General features: G+C 49.2%; 1 protein-coding gene across 4 annotated transcripts in view; it reads left to right on the plus strand.

The window, feature by feature from the left end:
- Positions 1-4595: 4595 nt before the first annotated feature.
- ralgps1 (Ral GEF with PH domain and SH3 binding motif 1) overlaps positions 4596-18992 on the plus strand; it is a 197615-nt gene continuing 183218 nt past the window's right edge. For 2 of the 4 annotated variants that reach the window (XM_031891078.1, XM_031891079.1), the window contains exon 1: positions 4596-4763. The gene's annotated coding sequence lies outside the window, so the exon portion shown is untranslated. The remainder of the gene's footprint in view (positions 4764-18992) is intronic. The other 2 variants (XM_031891076.1, XM_031891077.1) reach the window with 1 other exon arrangement.

The raw sequence follows: 18992 nt of genomic DNA on the forward strand, positions 1-18992 counted from the left end.
CTTATTGTGTGCCCAGAACATTCCTTCTCTGTATATTTGTATTTATACATATGGGTAGGATGTGCCATAGTGTTTCCCTTAGACAGTACAGTATGGGGGTACAGCTTATTGTGTGCCCAGAACATTCCTTCTCCGTATATTTGTATTTATACATATGGGTAGGAGGTGCCATAGTGTTTCCCTTAGACAGTACAGTATGGGGGTACAGCTTATTATGTGCCCAGAACATTCCTTCTCTGTATATTTGTATTTATACATATGGGTAGGGGGTGCCATAGTGTTTCCCTTAGACAGTACAGTATGGGGGTACAGCTTATTGTGTGCCCAGAACATTCCCTCTCTCTATATTTGTATTTATACATATGGGTAGGGGGTGCCATAGTGTTTCCCTTAGACAGTACAGTATGGGGGTACAGCTTATTGTGTGCCCAGAACATTCCCTCTCTGTATATTTGTATTTATACATATGGGTAGGGGGTACCATAGTGTTTCCCTTAGACAGTACAGTATGGGGGTACAGCTTATTGTGTGCCCAGAACATTCCCTCTCTGTATATTTGTATTTATACATATGGGTAGGAGGTGCCATAGTGTTTCCCTTAGACAGTACAGTATGGGGGTACAGCTTATTGTGTGCCCAGAAGATTCCTTCTCTGTATATTTGTATTTATACATATGGGTAGGGGGTGCCATAGTGTTTCCCTTAGACAGTACAGTATGGGGGTACAGCTTATTGTGTGCCCAGAACATTCCTTCTCTGTATATTTGTATTTATACATATGGGTAGGGGGTGCCATAGTGTTTCCCTTAGACAGTACAGTATGGGGGTACAGCTTATTGTGTGCCCAGAACATTCCCTCTCTGTATATTTGTATTTATACATATGGGAGGGAGGTGCCATAGTGTTTCCCTTAGACAGTACAGTATAAGGGTACAGCACAGAGATCTATTTGTTACACTGGCCAATGTGAAGGCCCAGTAGGCAGAGCAGAGTGAATCAATACCACGTTTCAGATAAAATCAATGACTTGCCTGCTGGTTCCCAGTGATTTGCTGCAGCACCGAATCCTATCGTTCCTTGCATTCACCGATACTCATCCTTCTGGGCGTGATGGCATCCCAACACTTGTCCCAGTGTAAGCTCTTCAGGCCCAGTTCATTATACAGCAAATAGGGCTTTGGTGCTTCAGGAACAGCTTTATTGTGTGATGCCTTCCGTACTGTCTCCATTTTGCCCTACTGTCTCCATCTTGCCCTACTGTCTCCATCTTGTCCTACTGTCCCCATCTTGCCCTACTGTCTCCATCTTGCCCTACTGTCCCCATCTTGCCCTACTGTCTCCATCTTGCCCTACTGTCTCCATCTTGCCCTACTGTCCCCATCTTGTCCTACTGTCCCCATCTTGCCCTACTGTCTCCATCTTGCCCTACTGTCTCCATCTTGCCCTACTGTCCCCATCTTGCCCTACTGTCTCCATCTTGCCCTACTGTCTCCATCTTGCCCTACTGTCCCCATCTTGCCCTACTGTCTCCATTTTGCCCTACTATCTCCATCTTGCCCTTCCGCCTCCATCTTACCCTACTGTCTCCATCTTGCCCTACTGTGTCCATCTTGCCCTACTGTCTCCATCTTACCCTACTGTCTCCATTTTGCCCTACTATCTCCATCTTGCCCTTCCGCCTCCATCTTGCCCTTCTGTCTCCATCTTATCCTGCTGTCTGTCTCCATCTTGCCCTACTGTCTCCATCTTGTCCTACTGTCCCCATCTTGTCCTACTGTCCCCATCTTGTCCTACTGTCCCCATCTTGCCCTACTGTCTCCATCTTGCCCTACTGTCTCCATCTTGCCCTACTGTCTCCATCTTGTCCTACTGTCTCCATCTTGCCCTACTGGTCCCCATTGTCCCTTTCTATCCCATTTTGCGGCTCTGTTGCCCTTCTGGTTCCATTAAACCCCCCTCATGCCAAGATTTTACCTCACAGAGTACCCATTTTGCCCTGCTACTCCCCCCTGTTGCTCAGTGAGCCCTAATCCCTATAGAGGCACAGACATGAGGCAGGTCCTGGAGAAAAACATGTTTATCTGACTAAAGTTTAAAGCTGCCCCAGAACCCACAGGGCCAAAGTGTATAGAGACAGAGCTACACACATTATATACCTATTAATCCGCAATATTTAGGGCCAGTCTTTGGTATTACCCTGTACCCCCATTTAATGCCCCGGAGGAGGGAAAGTATAAGCTTAAGGGCCACAGGCCCCCCATTAATCCCTCCCTGTCACACAGGCCCCCCATTAACCCCTCCCTGTCACACAGGCCCCCCATTAATCCCTCCCTGTCACACAGGCCCCCCATTAATCCCTCCCTGTCACACAGGCCCCCCATTAATCCCTCCCTGTCACACAGGCCCCCCATTAATCCCCTCCCTGTCACACAGGCCCCCCATTAACCCCTCCCTGTCACACAGGCCCCCATTAACCCCTCCCTGTCACACAGGCCCCCCATTAATCCCTTCCCTGTCACACAGGCCCCCCATTAATCCCTCCCTGTCACACAGGCCCCCCATTAATCCCTCCCTGTCACACAGGCCCCCCATTAATCCCTCCCTGTCACACAGGCCCCCCATTAATCCCTCCTGTCACACAGGCCCCCATTAACCCCTCCCTGTCACACAGGCCCCCCATTAACCCCTCCCTGTCACACAGGCCCCCCATTAATCCCTCCCTGTCACACAGCCCCCCATAACCCCTCCGTCACAGCACGGCCCCCCATTAACCCCTCCCTGTCACACAGGCCCCCCATTAATCCCTCCCTGTCACACAGGCCCCCCATTATCCTCCTGTCAACAGGCCCCATTATCCCTCCCTGTCACACAGGCCCCCCATTAATCCCTCCCTGTCACACAGGCCCCCCATTAATCCCTCCCTGTCACACAGCCCCCATTAATCCCTCCCTGTCACACAGGCCCCCGCATTAACCCCTCCCTGTACACAAGGCCCCCATTAATCCCTCCCTGTCACACAGGCCCCCCATTAATCCCTCCCATGTCACACAGGCCCCATTAATCCCTCCCTGTCACACACAGGCCCCCCATTTAACCTCCCTGTCACACAGGCCCCCATTAACCCCTCCCTGTCACAGGCCCCCCATTAACCCTCCTGTCAACAGGCCCCCCATTAACCCTCCCTGTCACACAGGCCCCCATTAATCCCTCCCTGTCACACAGGCCCCCCATTAACCCCTCCCTGTCACACAGGCCCCCATTAATTCCCTCCCTGTCACACAGGCCCCCCATTAATCCCTTCCCTGTCACACAGGCCCCCCATTAATCCCTCCCTGTCACACAGGCCCCCCATTAATCCCTCCCTGTCACACAGGCCCCCCATTAATCCCTCCCTGTCAACACAGGCCCCCCATTAATCCCTCCCTGTCACCACAGGCCCCCATTAATCCTCCCTGTCACACAGGCCCCCCATTAATCCCTCCCTGTCACACAGGCCCCCCGATTAACCCTCCCTGTCACACAGGCCCCCCATTAACCCCTCCCTGTCACACAGGCCCCCCATTAATCCCCTCCCTGTCACACAGGCCCCCCATTAATCCCTCCCTGTCACACAGGCCCCCCATTAATCCCTCCCTGTCACACAGGCCCCCCATAACCCTCCCTGTCACACAGGCCCCCATTAATCCCTCCCTGTCACACAGGCCCCCCATTAATCCTCCCTGTCACACAGGCCCCCCATTAATCCTCCCTGTCACACAGGCCCCCCATTAATCCCTCCCTGTCACACAGGCCCCCATTAATCCCTCCCTGTCACACAGGCCCCCCATTAATCCCTCCCTGTCACACAGGCCCCCCATTAATCCCTCCCTGTCACACAGGCCCCCCATTAATCCCTCCCTGTCACACAGGCCCCCCATTAATCCCTCCCTGTCACACAGGCCCACCATTAATCCCTCCCTGTCACACAGGCCCCCGATTAATCCCTCCCTGTCACACAGGCCCCCCATTAACCCCTCCCTGTCACACAGGCCCCCCATTAATTCCTCCTGTCACACAGGCCCCCCATTAATCCCTCCCTGTTCACACAGGCCCCCATTAATCCCCCCTGTCACAGGCCCCCCATTAATCCCTCCCTGTCACACAGGCCCCCCATTAATCCCTCCCTGTCACACAGGCCCCCCATTAATCCCTCCCTGTCACACAGGCCCCCCATTAATCCCTCCCTGTCACACAGGCCCCCCATTAATCCCTCCCTGTCACACAGGCCCCCCATTAATCCCTCCCTGTCACACAGGCCCCCCCATTAATCCCTCCCTGTCACACAGGCCCCCATTAATCCCTCCCTGTCACACAGGCCCCCCATTAATCCCTCCCTGTCACACAGGCCCCCCATTAATCCCTCCCTGTCACACAGGCCCCCCATTAATCCCTCCCTGTCACACAGGCCCCCCATTAATCCCTCCCTGTCACACAGGCCCCCCATTAATCCCTCCCTGTCACACAGTCCCCAAAGCACCTGCGCACTGCCCAGCTCTGGCGCCTTTCCATAGTCCCGCCCCCCGCCGCCTGCGATTGGCCCGTCCGGCCGAAGCTCCCCTGCTATCCCCGCCCGCTGGTTGGTGCGTGTCCCTGTCCCTCCTGCCCGCACCTGCCGCTTCCTGGAGTCCGGGGCTCGGTGTGTGGCGCTGCCATGTTCGTGTGGGGCAGAGCGGGGGCCCCGGGAGCCGCCACTGGGAGGGCCAATAGCCTGGAGCCTGTCACAGGTCAGTCATTCCCTCCCTCGCCATTGTCTGTGTGTCTGTCAGGCCATTGGCTGTGTGTGTGTCTGTCAGGCCATTGGCTGGGGATACAGGGCTATATGTCTCCCTATGTTCTGTATATACAGTCTCCCTATATCCCTCCCCACTGTGTGTATCAGCTCTGTGCCTCCCTAAAGGAGTCTCTCATGCTATATATACCTTTATATATATATATATATATATATATACAGGCCCCCAGCTTTTTCACTATCCCCCCCCCTCCTGTCTTAATGGTCCCTTCCACCTGTCTGCACCCCCCCTTCTATTTGGTTTGCCCCATCCCCTATCTTTATTATTATATGGATTTGCCCCATCCCCTATCTTTATTATTATATGAATTTGCCCCATCCCCTATCTTTATTATAAATGGATTTGCCCCATCCCCTATCTTTATTATAAATGGATTTGCCCCAGATCCCTATCTTTATTATAAATGGATTTGCCCCATCCCCTATCTTTATTATAAATGGATTTGCCCCATCCCCTATCTTTATTATTATATGGATTTGCCCCATCCCCTATCTTTATTATTATATGGATTTGCCCCATCCCCTATCTTTATTATAAATGGATTTGCCCCATCCCCTATCTTTATTATAAATGGATTTGCCCCATCCCCTATCTTTATTATAAATGGATTTGCCCCATCCCCTATCTTTATTATAAATGGATTTGCCCCAGATCCCTATCTTTTATATTATATGGATTTGCCCCCATCCCCTATCTTTATTATATTTGGTTTTGCCCCATCCCCTATCTTTATTTATAAATGGATTTGCCCCATCCCCTATCTTTATTATAAATGGATTTGCCCCATCCCCTATCTTTATTATAAATGGATTTGCCCCAGATCCCTATCTTTATTATTATATGGATTTGCCCCATCCCCTATCTTTATTATATTTGGTTTGCCCCATCCCCTATCTTTATTATTATATGGATTTGCCCCATCCCCTATCTTTATTATATTTGGATTTGCCCCATCCCCTATCTTTATTATTATATGGATTTGCCCCATCCCCTATCTTTATTTATAATGGATTTGCCCATCCCCTATCTTTATTATAAATGGATTTGCCCCAGATCCCTATCTTTATTATTATATGGATTTGCCCCATCCCCTATCTTTATTATTATATGGATTTGCCCCAGATCCCTATCTTTATTATTATATGGATTTGCCCCATCCCCTATCTTTATTATTATATGGATTTGCCCCATCCCCTATCTTTATTATTATATGGATTTGCCCCATCCCCTATCTTTATTATTATATGGATTTGCCCCAGATCCCTATGGGTGTTTATATTTCCCCCATTTTCCACTAGTCACCCCAAATGTAGGGGGTGGGGGTAGTAGCCACAGGGGGGGCTCCTAGATGGAAAGGCACAATTTGGAGGTCATGGGAGGGGGCGGAGACTGGGTGGGTCCTGGGGCGTTATGGCCGAAACTGGGGCACTCAGTGTTTGTGGTGACACCCACCCCCCCCCAATTTTTTTTTTTGTCTGTGGTACATCCCCATTACCCCCAAGTCGATGTGTATATTTTCCCCTGTGGATCCGGCCAAGATTGATCCCCTTTCGGCAGGATTCGGATTTGGGCCAATCCATGGTCTTGGTCGAACCGAATCCGAATCCTTAAAATCGTTTGGTCACATGAACGCGGAAGGTGAAAATGTTTTCCTGCGCGGTTCTTTTTTGACTCTTCATTAGCTTCAAATTAGAATTCTGTTCAGTATTCGGACAAAAGGATTCGGGGTTCGGCCAAATCCCAAAATAGTGGATTTAGTGCATCCCTAGTATATTCCATACCCCCATTAATGTCTCCCTCAAATATCTCTGGGTAATCCCACACCCCATACGCCTGTGACCACACCCCACCATGCTCCCCCAAATATCTCTGGGTAATCCCACCCCCCCATACGCCTGTGACCACACACCCCTTGCTCCCCCAAATATTTCTGGGTGATCCCACCCCCCCATACGCCTGTGACCACACCCCTCCATGCTCCCCCAAATATCTCTGGGTGATCCCACCCCCCCATACGCCTGTGACCACACCCCCCTGTTCTCCCCAAAATATCTTTGGGTAATCCCACCTCCTTATATGCCTGTGACCACACCCCCCTTTGCTTCCCCAAATATCTCTGGGTATCCATCCCCCCATACGCCTGTGACCACACCCCCATGCTCCCTCAAATATCTCTGGGTGATCCCACCCCCCCATACGCCTGTGACCACACCCCCCTTGCTTCCTCAAATATCTCTGGGTAATCCCACCCCCCATACGCCTGTGACCACACCCCCAATGCTTCCCCAAATATCTCTGGGTAATCCCACCCCCCATACGCCTGTGACCACACCCCCCCTTGCTCCCCCAAATATTTCTGGGTGATCCCACCCCCCCATACGCCTGTGACCACACCCCCCCTTGCTTCCTCAAATATCTCTGGGTGATCCCACCCCCCCCATACGCCTGTGACCATACCCCCCATGCTCCCCCAAATATCTCTGGGTAATCCCACACCCCCATACGCCTGTGACCACACCCTCCTTGCTCCCCCAAATATTTCTGGGTGATCCCACCCCCCATACGCCTGTGACCACACCCCCCCTTGCTCCCCCAAATATCTCTGTGTGATCCTACCCCCCCATACGCCTGTGACCACACCCCCTTGGGCACCTGCACACCTTCCTCTCATACCCCCAGGCATTCCCACTGCACTTTCAGTTCTATATTCTATTGGCCCCAATAGAGACCTTAGATTGTAAGCTCCTCTGTACGGGGCCTATTCCATTCTCGTTTGCCTATAGACCTTCGTTATGTAAATGTATTGTGATTAATGCTAATTAATGGTAACTCTGCTCTAAGAGCGGCCATATTCCCTGGCTACTAGCCCGCGCCACTCCCTAGAGATGCTAATATTGTTAGTAAATATCCGATAGTTCATTTATGACAATGATGCAGATTGGTTACGATTGGGTGAGAGGCGGCCAATCAGCTCTCAGATCCCCGCGCAGTGGAATTGTTCCGCCGACTGAAAGCTGGGGGGAGTCCAGCGGCCACATGGATGGGCATATTGCCTGGCCCATAGGAAGTGGGTGTGTCTTACAAGGTTATCATGGCTGTAAGGTTGGCACATGTATTGGTGTTTTTCTATTGGCTAACCCCAGAGAGTTCTGATTGGTGGCTTTTGCGGTCTGATTGGCTGTGGGTTGCGCTTATCCCATGAGATCTAAAGCTCTGGTTGGTTATGGGTTTGTCAACATTGTCTTACCCAGAACCCTTCTTCTAAGTGTTGTCTTTGTAGGAGCTGCCATATTGTTTACCTTCGGACAACGTGTATTTCACTGGATGATTGCACTTTTTTTATTTATTTTTTTTAAATTGTACCTTTTATAAAATGCTTAGTGATGTAATTTGTATCACATGATTTACTAAGTCGTATGTTTTTTAGGAAACAATGTATTGTAAACTTTGAGGCTATCAGAAGTCACCTTGGAGTTCCCTGATCTGAACAACTCAGCCTGCAGCCTTGTGCCTTTATATGGGGGGCACAGAACCCCTCAGTGACTGCTAATATCCTTATCATTTACAGTAGGGGGTACATTATCCCTTATAATACATGAGTGATACTCAGAGTTCCCTGTATAACTCAGCCTGCAGCCTTGTGCCTTTATATGGGCACAGAACCCCTCAGTGACTGCTAATATCCTTATCATTTACAGTAGGGGGTACATTATCCCTTATAATACATGAGTGATACTCAGAGTTCCCTGTATAACTCAGCCTGCAGCCTTGTGCCTTTATATGGGGGGCACAGAACCCCTCAGTGACTTCTAATATCCTTATCATTTACAGTAGGGGGTACATTATCCCTTATAATACACGAGTGATACTCAGAGTTCCCTGTATAACTCAGCCTGCAGCCTTGTGCCTTTATATGGGGGGCACAGAACCCCTCAGTGACTGCTAATATCCTTATCATTTACAGTAGGGGGTACATTATCCCTTATAATACATGAGTGATACTCAGAGTTCCCTGTATAACTCAGCCTGCAGCCTTGTGCCTTTATATGGGGGGCACAGAACCCCTCAGTGACTGCTAATATCCTTATCATTTACAGTAGGGGGTACATTATCCCTTATAATACATGAGTGATACTCAGAGTTCCCTGTATAACTCAGCCTGCAGCCTTGTGCCTTTATATGGGGGGCACAGAACCCCTCAGTGACTGCTAATATCCTTATCATTTACAGTAGGGGGTACATTATCCCTTATAATACATGAGTGATACTCAGAGTTCCCTGTATAACTCAGCCTGCAGCCTTGTGCCTTTATATGGGGGGCACAGAACCCCTCAGTGACTGCTAATATCCTTATCATTTACAGTAGGGGGTACATTATACCAGTATAGCTGTGGGCATCCTGTGCATGGGATTCTGGGATTTGTAGTTTTGAGTCTTGGCTACAGACCCAGTGCTGGGACAGACCTCGCTTGTTAGCCGCTTTTGTTTGCCATCGGATATCTCTCCGGCTGCCTCAGTACAGAGCTGAGTGCTGCCATTGTGCTTTAAGCCGCGGACAATAAAGCAGTGATTCGCCCCAGCGAGAGCCTCGAGTCACCTGCCCTTGAACGCAGCTATTTTTACTTTCACTTGCTCCCTCTTCCTAAACTAGCGCTTAGTACCCTCCTACCCATAAACTTTCCTTCCCGTAGCGTCACCCGCAGGTGCTCTGGGGAACCAGGTTGGGCCACTATCGTATACAATGGATATAATGTGCAGAGAAGGGAGAATTCGGTCTATTACTTCCCCTTTAAACAGGTGAGAATCAGTCGTTTACTTTCCCTTTAAATTTGTTATTGCTGTCTCTATGTTGCTTGTATGGTAACAGACTTCTTAATACCCACCTCTTCTCTCACAGAGGATCATGGGATTGCTCTGCCGGCAGTTCCACTTCCCCATGAGAAGGTCATAGCAATCCAAACACTTGTTGCACGGACCCCCAATGGAGAGCTAGATGTGCCACTATATAGGTGCTTTTGGACTTTAAAGGGTATATAAACCCTCCCTAAAGCTCTCCTGAATTTAATTACAGATGCCAGAGGATGCTTTAGTGATGGATGCCACCTTGCCCCTAGAAGTGACTGATCAGTTAGCTTGCTGATATCTGGCATTAGAAGGGCGGCCATATTGCTGCTTAGTCGTTCCATTATGGAAGCACGCGGTACTACGGATTTACACGGGGCAGGCTGGGCTATAGATGGGTATTATGGGCTATTGGAGTTAGCACTGACCAGGCAGGTATATGCCCGGAGCTACTATCGGCTGCGATGCACTGGTGGGGAAGTTGCCCTTTAAAAAAAAAAAAAAGTGTTGCTGATGTTGCTACTTCCCCAGGCATGGTTTAACCCTTAGTAAGATGCTATAGAAGCTTTATGTCCCCTGTGTCCTTACTCCGCAGTAAACACTGTAGATAAGGAAGCAATAAAGGCTGCCGTACAGATAAAGGCCAGTTGCAATTGCAGCAGGGAAGCTTTGCCTTTAAACGAGCTGCTAATAAAAACCAGAGCCGAGGAGCAATTATAGGACTAGTAATAAAGCCCCTGACAGCTGAACGAGCAGCAACACCGCCGGCTCCTAAATTGGCAAGTTCTGTTGAACCCCCTTGGGTGCTGCTCGGTGCTCCTCCTACGTACATTCATATCCCCCCCCCACCCCTTCTGTCAGACTCACAATTATCTGCCCCTTCATAGCCACCCAGCTCCGCTCATAGCAACATGGCTGCCCAAGGGCTACGACTGCCCCTGCATTGTGTAATACTAGGGGCCACATATATAAAGTAGTTATAGGTCTCTCGGACAATAAACTGCCCCCACATGAGCCTTTACTACACGGCTGGCATTTGGAATTCATTGCTCTGGGGCCGGCAATTCCCCGGCCAGATATCTGCCTATTACATGAAGCTCGGGCCAAATTGCCTTTCGTAGTTGGTTCGGGTACGAGGAGTTGCTTGGGTCACCGTTTGTAACCTTGTCTGTGGCCCTTAAGAGTTGTCTGGTCAGCGGAAGGACCAGGGTATCTTCACACGGACCTTGGGTTAATGTTGAAATGTCTGTTCCTCAGGATACCGACACCAAGGCCATTACCAGTTTCCCTCCCTAATTAGTGTCTACCATGTAACGATGAATAGTGGTGGGCTCCGTGTGATTGAGAGCCCCCGAGCTGGTTCATGAGGCCGGCTGGGGTTGTAACCATTAAACAGAGACAGGCCATGTATCGATCGCCTCCCACGGTATGGACCTTGTCAGGCTTTTTGGTTTGATTTACGTGGGCCGTAAAGATAAGGTCATGTCTCCGGCTCTGGGAATGTTTAAAGACACAGTAGTCTCCCTGGTTTCAGTATGACACAGTCAGACTGGGCTTCTTAGCCCCAATAAGCTCTGTCCTGGCCCTATATCTGCATATGGTGCCTTATGGTCAGTGGTCTCCAGTGCGTTGTAGACCTCACCAAATGAGCAGATCTGTGGCGAAATCAGCCACCTACATGCCGACTCAATTCTGACTGACCCAATCATGGGCAGACCTACTAGGAGAAGATAGTATCAATATTCTGACTTTGTTTTCACCTAATGGAAGTTTTGAGGTTTTAAACGTAGAGGGTCTTCCAGCTGAAGAAGCAGGGTTTGGACTGTAGGGAGTGGGCTTCCAGCTGAAGAAGTAGGGTTTGGACCGTAGGGAGTTGGCTTCCAGCTGAAGAAGCAGGATTTGGACCATAGGGAGTGGGCTTCCAGCTGAAGAAGCAGGATTTGGACCAATTGTAGGGAGTTGGCTTCCAGCTGAAGAAGCAGGGTTTGGACCCATCGTACGGAGTGGGCTTCCAGCTGAAGAAGCAGGGTTTGGACCGATCATAGGGAGTGGGCTTCCAGCTGAAGAAGCAGACTTTGGACCCATCGTAGGGAGTGGGCTTCCAGCTGAAGAAGCAGGGTTTGGACCCATTGTAGGGAGTGGGCTTCCAGCTGAAGAAGCAGGGTTTCGACCCATCGTAGGGAGTGGGCTTCCAGCTGAAGAAGCAGGGTTTTGAATGATTGTAAGGAGTGGGCTTCCAGCTGAAGAAGCAGGGTTTGGACCCATTGTAGGGAGTGGGCTTCCAGCTGAAGAAGCAGGGTTTGGCCCCATCGTATGGAGTGGGCTTCCAGCTGAAGAAGCAGGGTTTGGAACGATCGTATGGAGTGGGCTTCCAGCTGAAGAAGCAGGGTTTGGAACGATCGTAGGGGGTGGGCTTCCAGCTGAAGAAGCAGGGTTTGGACCGATTGTAGGGAGTGAGCTTCCAGCTGAAGAAGCAGGGTTTGGACCCATCGTAGGGAGTCTCAGGAGATCAGGGGTAGGATTGGGAGGGCTAGGCAACCTTGGCCATGATATACAGCATGTGGGCTTTGGAATTGCTTTTAATTGGCCACCTAGAATCCTTGACATTAGCACCCAGCTTATTAAAGAACAAAAGAGAAAACTACGAAGGGCCCTGGGGCCAGGAGACCCCTTTTCAGAGCCTCTGTCCAATCCCCAGAAGCAGCGCTACAATTTGCTAACTGGGAGTTAAATACTCAGGGCCGTTTCACGGAAGCTGTTGCCTTTATAGGACTGGGCATTAATTATTCAGAGGAACAAAAAGTCCCTGTAGTGTGTTCAGCTCATCACAGGGGGCAGTGATCAGTTCAGTGCGTCAAACTTTTACCCCCTTACAAAGGGTAATATGACTCCGTGCCCCTAGAATCTGCCCTTCTGATGCTACCCATATCTGTGGCCCTTTCCTGTTTTAGCACAATAATGTCCCCCCATGTACAGAGCCGGGTCCTACAGAATGGGTTTGCTGAGATGGGAAGAACCTGACTGAGCCCTGAGCCCAACCCAACTGCCCCCTGTGGGATGGAACCCCGACTGTGAGCCTGATCCCCAACATCACTGCCCAACCTGACTAATGCTCTTGTGGCTGAATGGGAGCAACTCCCAGCAACACTGTTCCACCATCTAGTGGGAACCTTCCCTGACTGAGCCCTGAGCCCAACCCAACTGCCCCCTGTGGGATGGAACCCCGACTGTGAGCCTGATCCCCAACATCACTGCCCAACCTGACTAATGCTCTTGTGGCTGAATGGGAGCAACTCCCAGCAACACTGTTCCACCATCTAGTGGGAACCTTCCCTGACTGAGCCCTGAGCCCAACCCAACTGGCCCCTGTGGGATGGAACCCCGACTGTGAGCCTGATCCCCAACATCACTGCCCAACCTGACTAATGCTCTTGTGGCTGAATGGGAGCAACTCCCAGCAACACTGTTCCAACATCTAGTGGGAACCTTCCCTGACTGAGCCCTGAGCCCAACCCAACTGACCCCCTGTGGGATGGAACCCCGACTGTGAGCCTGATCCCCAACATCACTGCCCAACCTGACTAATGCTCTTGTGGCTGAATGGGAGCAACTCCCAGCAACACTGTTCCACCATCTAGTGGGAACCTTCCCTGACTGAGCCCTGAGCCCAACCCAACTGACCCCTGTGGGATGGAACCCCGACTGTGAGCCTGATCCCCAACATCACTGCCCAACCTGACTAATGCTCTTGTGGCTGAATGGGAGCAACTCCCAGCAACACTGTTCCACCATCTAGTGGGAACCTTCCCTGACTGAGCCCTGAGCCCAACCCAACTGACCCCTGTGGGATGGAACCCCGACTGTGAGCCTGATCCCCAACATCACTGCCCAACCTGACTAATGCTCTTGTGGCTGAATGGGAGCAACTCCCAGCAACACTGTTCCACCATCTAGTGGGAACCTTCCCAGAAGGGTAGGGGCAGTTATAGCTGCAAAGGGAGGGGCAACTGCATATTAACCCCCTTGGGTTGGGAATGTTGGGGGGCAGAGGCCCCAGTACTAGTAGCTGTAAGGAACACATAATGAAGGATATATGGGATACCCTTTATTCCTCGCCCAGGAAGGAGCGGAGGCCGCTGGGAGTTGTGCAAGGCTTGCAGTCTGCCCGACTAATAACACGAAGATAAAACGAAAGCCTTAAGGTGGCCATACACGGACCGATTTTTTACTTACAAACGACCGATTCCCGAACGATCCGATGCTATCGTTAAGTTATCGTATAGTTGGTGGTGTATGAACGATCGTCGGCCCACTAAACGAGCCGACATTATCGTCCCCAAAATCGATCGGCCAGGTTTAAAAATTTTGGTCGTTTAACGATAAAATCTGCCAGTTGGTGTGAGTGTCAGACATTTGTCTTTCAACGATTGTTCTCTGCGCATGTCACGATTGCCAGCAACGACATCGATCGTACGTAGATGTACGATCGTAGGTATTTTACGATAATGATGCGACAAAATCTTTCCCGAATTATCGTTGCCCGTGGATGGCATATCGTATGGGAACTCGATCGCCATACGATCGTTTGTCGATATAATCGTTCATCGCACAACGAGCGAAATCGCCTCGTGTATGGCCACCTTTAGTCACAGCAATAACAATAAGCGGCGCAGGGATTCCTGAGAAGCCGACGCTTCATATTACGGCAGTAAAACTCCACAGACGCATCTGTTGGGGAAACCGGTTTAAAATGAAGAGAAAGCAGATTTCCAGCAGAACCCTGTTTTTATTGGCTGGTCTGAAGCACTGGGGGGGGGGGGTGATGGGACATAATACAGTGTATTAAAAATATTGCAGAGGAACAGTAAAACATTAAATCAGTTGGGGTTTTTATTTTCCTAGTTTTCTACTTTTCATGATATTAGCAGTTTTCAACAATTTTAACAATGTAAAGGGGGTTGTTCAACTTTAAAACATTGATACGCTGAGACAATTTGCAGTTGGTCTTCATTTTTTTTTTTTTTTCGCTCTTAGTTCAGCAGCTCCCTCAGTTTGGAACTTCAGCAGCTGTCCGGTTGCTAGGGTCTTGTTTACCTTAGCAACCAGGCAGCAGTTTGAAAGAGAGGCAGGTATATGAATAGGAGAGAGACTGAATAGAAACATAAGCAATAATAAGTAATAATAGTAATAAATTTGTAGCCTCACAGAGCAATAGTTTTTGGGGTTTTTTTGTTGCCAGGGTCAGTGACCCCCATTCAAATTCAAAGGCAAATAATTCAAAACCTATAAAAATTAAAAATGAAGACCAGTTGCAAAGTTGCTCGGAATAGAACATTTTATAAACTGCTTTTATCACGAAAACTGAAAAAAGTGGAAATTGCGAAAGAACCAATGAGAGCCTTTTCCGCCCCCAACATCCCATATTTGGCTTTCGTTAGCGAGAGTAGAAATCCCCCCCCCCCCCTATTTTTCTCCGTCTCTTCCCAAGAACGAGGTCAGATACAGCGGGACGCGTCCCGTGCTGGAAACGTTAAGCACAACTGGCAGCGACGGCTTAATTATAGAGCAGAAATCCCATTGGTCCCCGGCCCGACGGCGGCTGGAGAGGCGGGTTTTTATTTAAGAAATGGGGATGAGGTATTTAAGGCGGCTAAGTGCCCTGTGGGATAGGGGAGCGCTCAATAGGCCCCTTGTAATACGTCCCTCGACTTGCCCTTTTTTTATTTCGTTCCACGGAGGAGAGAAGACGCGGAACCGTCAGATTGGCCATTGTTTGGTCGCCACGGAAACAGCCCTGCGATTGGTGGGAACATCTCAATCTTTACACTTGGCGCTGGTCCGGGTCCCAGTTACGTCTGTAAATATACGGCACAAACAATTGCCCCATTCATGATGCAGAGAGGGATATTCTGAGACAATTTGCAATTGGTCTTCATTTTTTATTATTTGTAGTTTTTTAGGTATTTCATTTTCAGTTCCAGTTTGGAATCTCAGCAGCTATTTGGTTGCTAGGGTCCTGTTTAACCTAGCAACCAGGCAGCGGTTTGAAAGAGACACAGGAATATGAATAGGGGAGGGGCATAAATAGAAAGATAAGGAATAAAAAGTAACAATAACAATAAAACTGGAGCTTTACTGAGCAATAGGGTTTTTGGTTGCCGGGGGTCAGTGACCCCCCATTTGAAAACTGAAAAGAGTCAGAAGAAGACCAATTGCAAACTGTCTGAGAATATTACTCTCTACATCATTCTAAAAGTTAACCTGAAGGCGAACAACCCCCTATAGTTATTTCATTTTCAGTTCAGCAGCTCTCCAGTTTGGAATCTCAGCAGCTATTTGGTTGCTAGGGTCCTGTTTAACCTAGTAACCAGGCAGTCGTTTGAAAGAGACATGGGGATATGAATGGGAGAGGGGCATAAATAGAAAGATAAGGAATAAAAAGTAACAATAACAATAAAACTGGAGCCTCACAGAGCAATGGGTTTTGGCTGCCGGGGTCAGTTATCCTGTTGCTAGGGCTCAAATTACCTTAGCAACCACAGAGTGGTTTGAATGAGAGGCTGGTATATGAATAGGAGAGAGGCTGAATAGAAAGATAAGGAATAAAAAGTAACAATAACAATAAAACTGGAGCCTCACAGAGCAATAGGGTTTGGCTGCCGGGGTCAGTGACCCCCATTTGAAAGCTGGAAAGAGGCAGAAGAAGACCAATTGCAAATTGTCTCAGAATATGTGTCCAATAGGTGGAGCTGTTTCATGAGAGCGGTAACGAGGGCATATTTTCCCTTGAATTAAACATGTATTCCTGCATCTGCTGGAAGTTTGCCCCACGTATGTCTCGCCCCAGGCTCCCCCCAGGCGGCAGTTGCACGACCCCCCCCCCCTCACCGCGTCAGGATTAGTGTCCCGAGGTAACAGAACCGATGTCCCTTTGAATCCGCAGCTTCAGGGTCCGTATCAGTTACCTCTTAAATAACCAGTAAGCTGAATTGGATCTCCCCCTGTGCGGATACAGTGACAGAGCCTGGAGACGCCGGGACGGTGCCAGTCGCTCATCCTGATTGGCTCCCGGGGGGGCCTGAAATACAACATGGGGCCAAGCTGCCCAGTTCCTCTGATTCTTCCATTAAAGGGTTAGTTCACCTTTACACTAACTTTTAGTATGTTATAGAATGGCCTATTCCTAGCAACTTTGCAGTTGGTCCTTATTTTTTATAATTTGTGACTTATTTTGCCTTTCTCTTCTGCCTCTTTCCAGCTTTCAAATGGGGGTCACTGACCCCGGCAACCAAACCCTATTGCTCTGTGAGGCTCCAGTTTTATTGTTATTGTTACTTTTTATTCCTTATCTTTCTATTCAGCCCCTCCCCTATTCACATACCAGCCTCTCATTCAAACCCCTCCTTGGTTGCTAAGGTAATTGGAGCCCTAGCAACAGGATAACTGACCCCGGCAGCCAAACCCTATTGCTCTGTGAGGCTCCAGTTTTATTGTTATTGTTACTTTTTATTCCTTATCTTTCTATTCAGCCCCTCCCCTATTCATATACCAGCCTCTCATTCAAACCCCTCCTTGGTTGCTAAGGTAATTGGAGCCCTAGCAACAGGATAACTGACCCCGGCAGCCAAACCCTATTGCTCTGTGAGGCTCCAGTTTTATTGTTATTGTTACTTTTTATTCCTTATCTTTCTATTCAGCCCCTCCCCTATTCATATACCAGCCTCTCATTCAAACCCCTCCTTGGTTGCTAAGGTAATTGGAGCCCTAGCAACAGGATAACTGACCCCGGCAGCCAAACCCTATTGCTCTGTGAGGCTCCAGTTTTATTGTTACTGTTACTTTGTATTCCTTATCTTTCTATTCAGCCCCTCCCCTATTCATATACCAGCCTCTCATTCAAACTGCTCCCTGGTTGCTAAGGTAATTGGAGCCCTAGCAACAGGATAACTGACCCCGGCAGCCAAAACCTATTGCTCTGTGAGGCTCCAGTTTTATTGTTATTGTTCATTTTAATTCCTTATCTTTCTATTCAGCCCCTCCCCTATTCATATAACAGTCACCCTTTCAAACCACTGCCTGGTTGCTAAAGGGAAATAAGACCCTAGCAACCAGCTGCTGAACAAAAAGCATAAATGAAGCCCAATTGCAAATTGTCTCAGAATAGGAAGGTCTAAAAGTTAATGTAAAGGTGAACTACCGCTTTAAGATATTTATTTTGCGGTCGATGGCCCTTGGAACAGAACGGAGGGGATTTAATAAACTGTTCTTTGATAGAGTAGCCTCGTCATACGAATAAATATAACTTCTGGCATCCATTGCTGCTCCCTCGGCCTGGAAGTGCTTTTGGCCACGTGCCCGGTGGCTTTCCCTCCGCTGCCTGGTGTTCATCAGACCGACCTGTCTCTCCCGCTTCTATGGATTCATTGAGATTTGCCCAAATGCCCCCACTGGCCTGTGATGTAAAGTGTCACTTTTGGCCAGACTTTGCCTTTATTATCGCCAAGCGAGCGGATCTTCTCCACACCTACGGGTAGGTGATATTGGGCCAATTCCGTCATTGGCCCTTGGGCCAAACGATCAAATTAAAACGGTGGGTATAGGTGTCCTCGTCGACAGAAAAATCAAACCTTCCCCATCAAGATCTGGCCAATTTCAGGCCAGATGTGGGTTGGGCAGACCCGCTAGAATCTGCCCGTGTATGGCCACCTTTAGGGACATGGCCACATCAACACTCTGACATGGTCCTGGCATTTTTTAACTGCCCTGTAGATACCTGCTTGATTTTTTGTTCAGCTGCCTATTCGGTATGGAGGGGCCAAATATGCAGCCTTCATCGGACTGTTTATGGCCAGCCTACAGGTGGCCATACATGGGGCGATTCTAGCTGCCAATATCGGTATCTTAGACCGACTCAACAGCTTATTGGTCTGTTGATATGGTCCCCAAACCGACTGCGCCCATACGTCGTTCTAATTCAATCGTTTGGCCCCAGGGCCAAACAACTGAATTAGCCCAATATCAGCCACCCGTAGGTGGGGATATCAGGAGAAGATCTTACCATGTATGGCCACCTTTACTCAGGGTTGGACTAGATGATCTCCAGGTAGACCTTCCCATTAGCCCACCAGAGAACTATATGAGACTTGTTACTGTCTCCGTCGTTGTGAAACATGGTCCTCAATGTCAGGTTCTAGGGTGGGCCCTAGAAGGCCGGGACCAACACAACTCTAAAGCTGGCCATACACGTTAAGATTTCTCTCCCTAACGACCAATTTCAGCGTCAAAAGCTCTTTGGTTTAATCAAATAAGCAGCATTCATCA

This window comes from Xenopus tropicalis, chromosome 8 (genome assembly GCF_000004195.4).
Source record: "Xenopus tropicalis strain Nigerian chromosome 8, UCB_Xtro_10.0, whole genome shotgun sequence".
NCBI lineage: Eukaryota > Metazoa > Chordata > Amphibia > Anura > Pipidae > Xenopus > Xenopus tropicalis.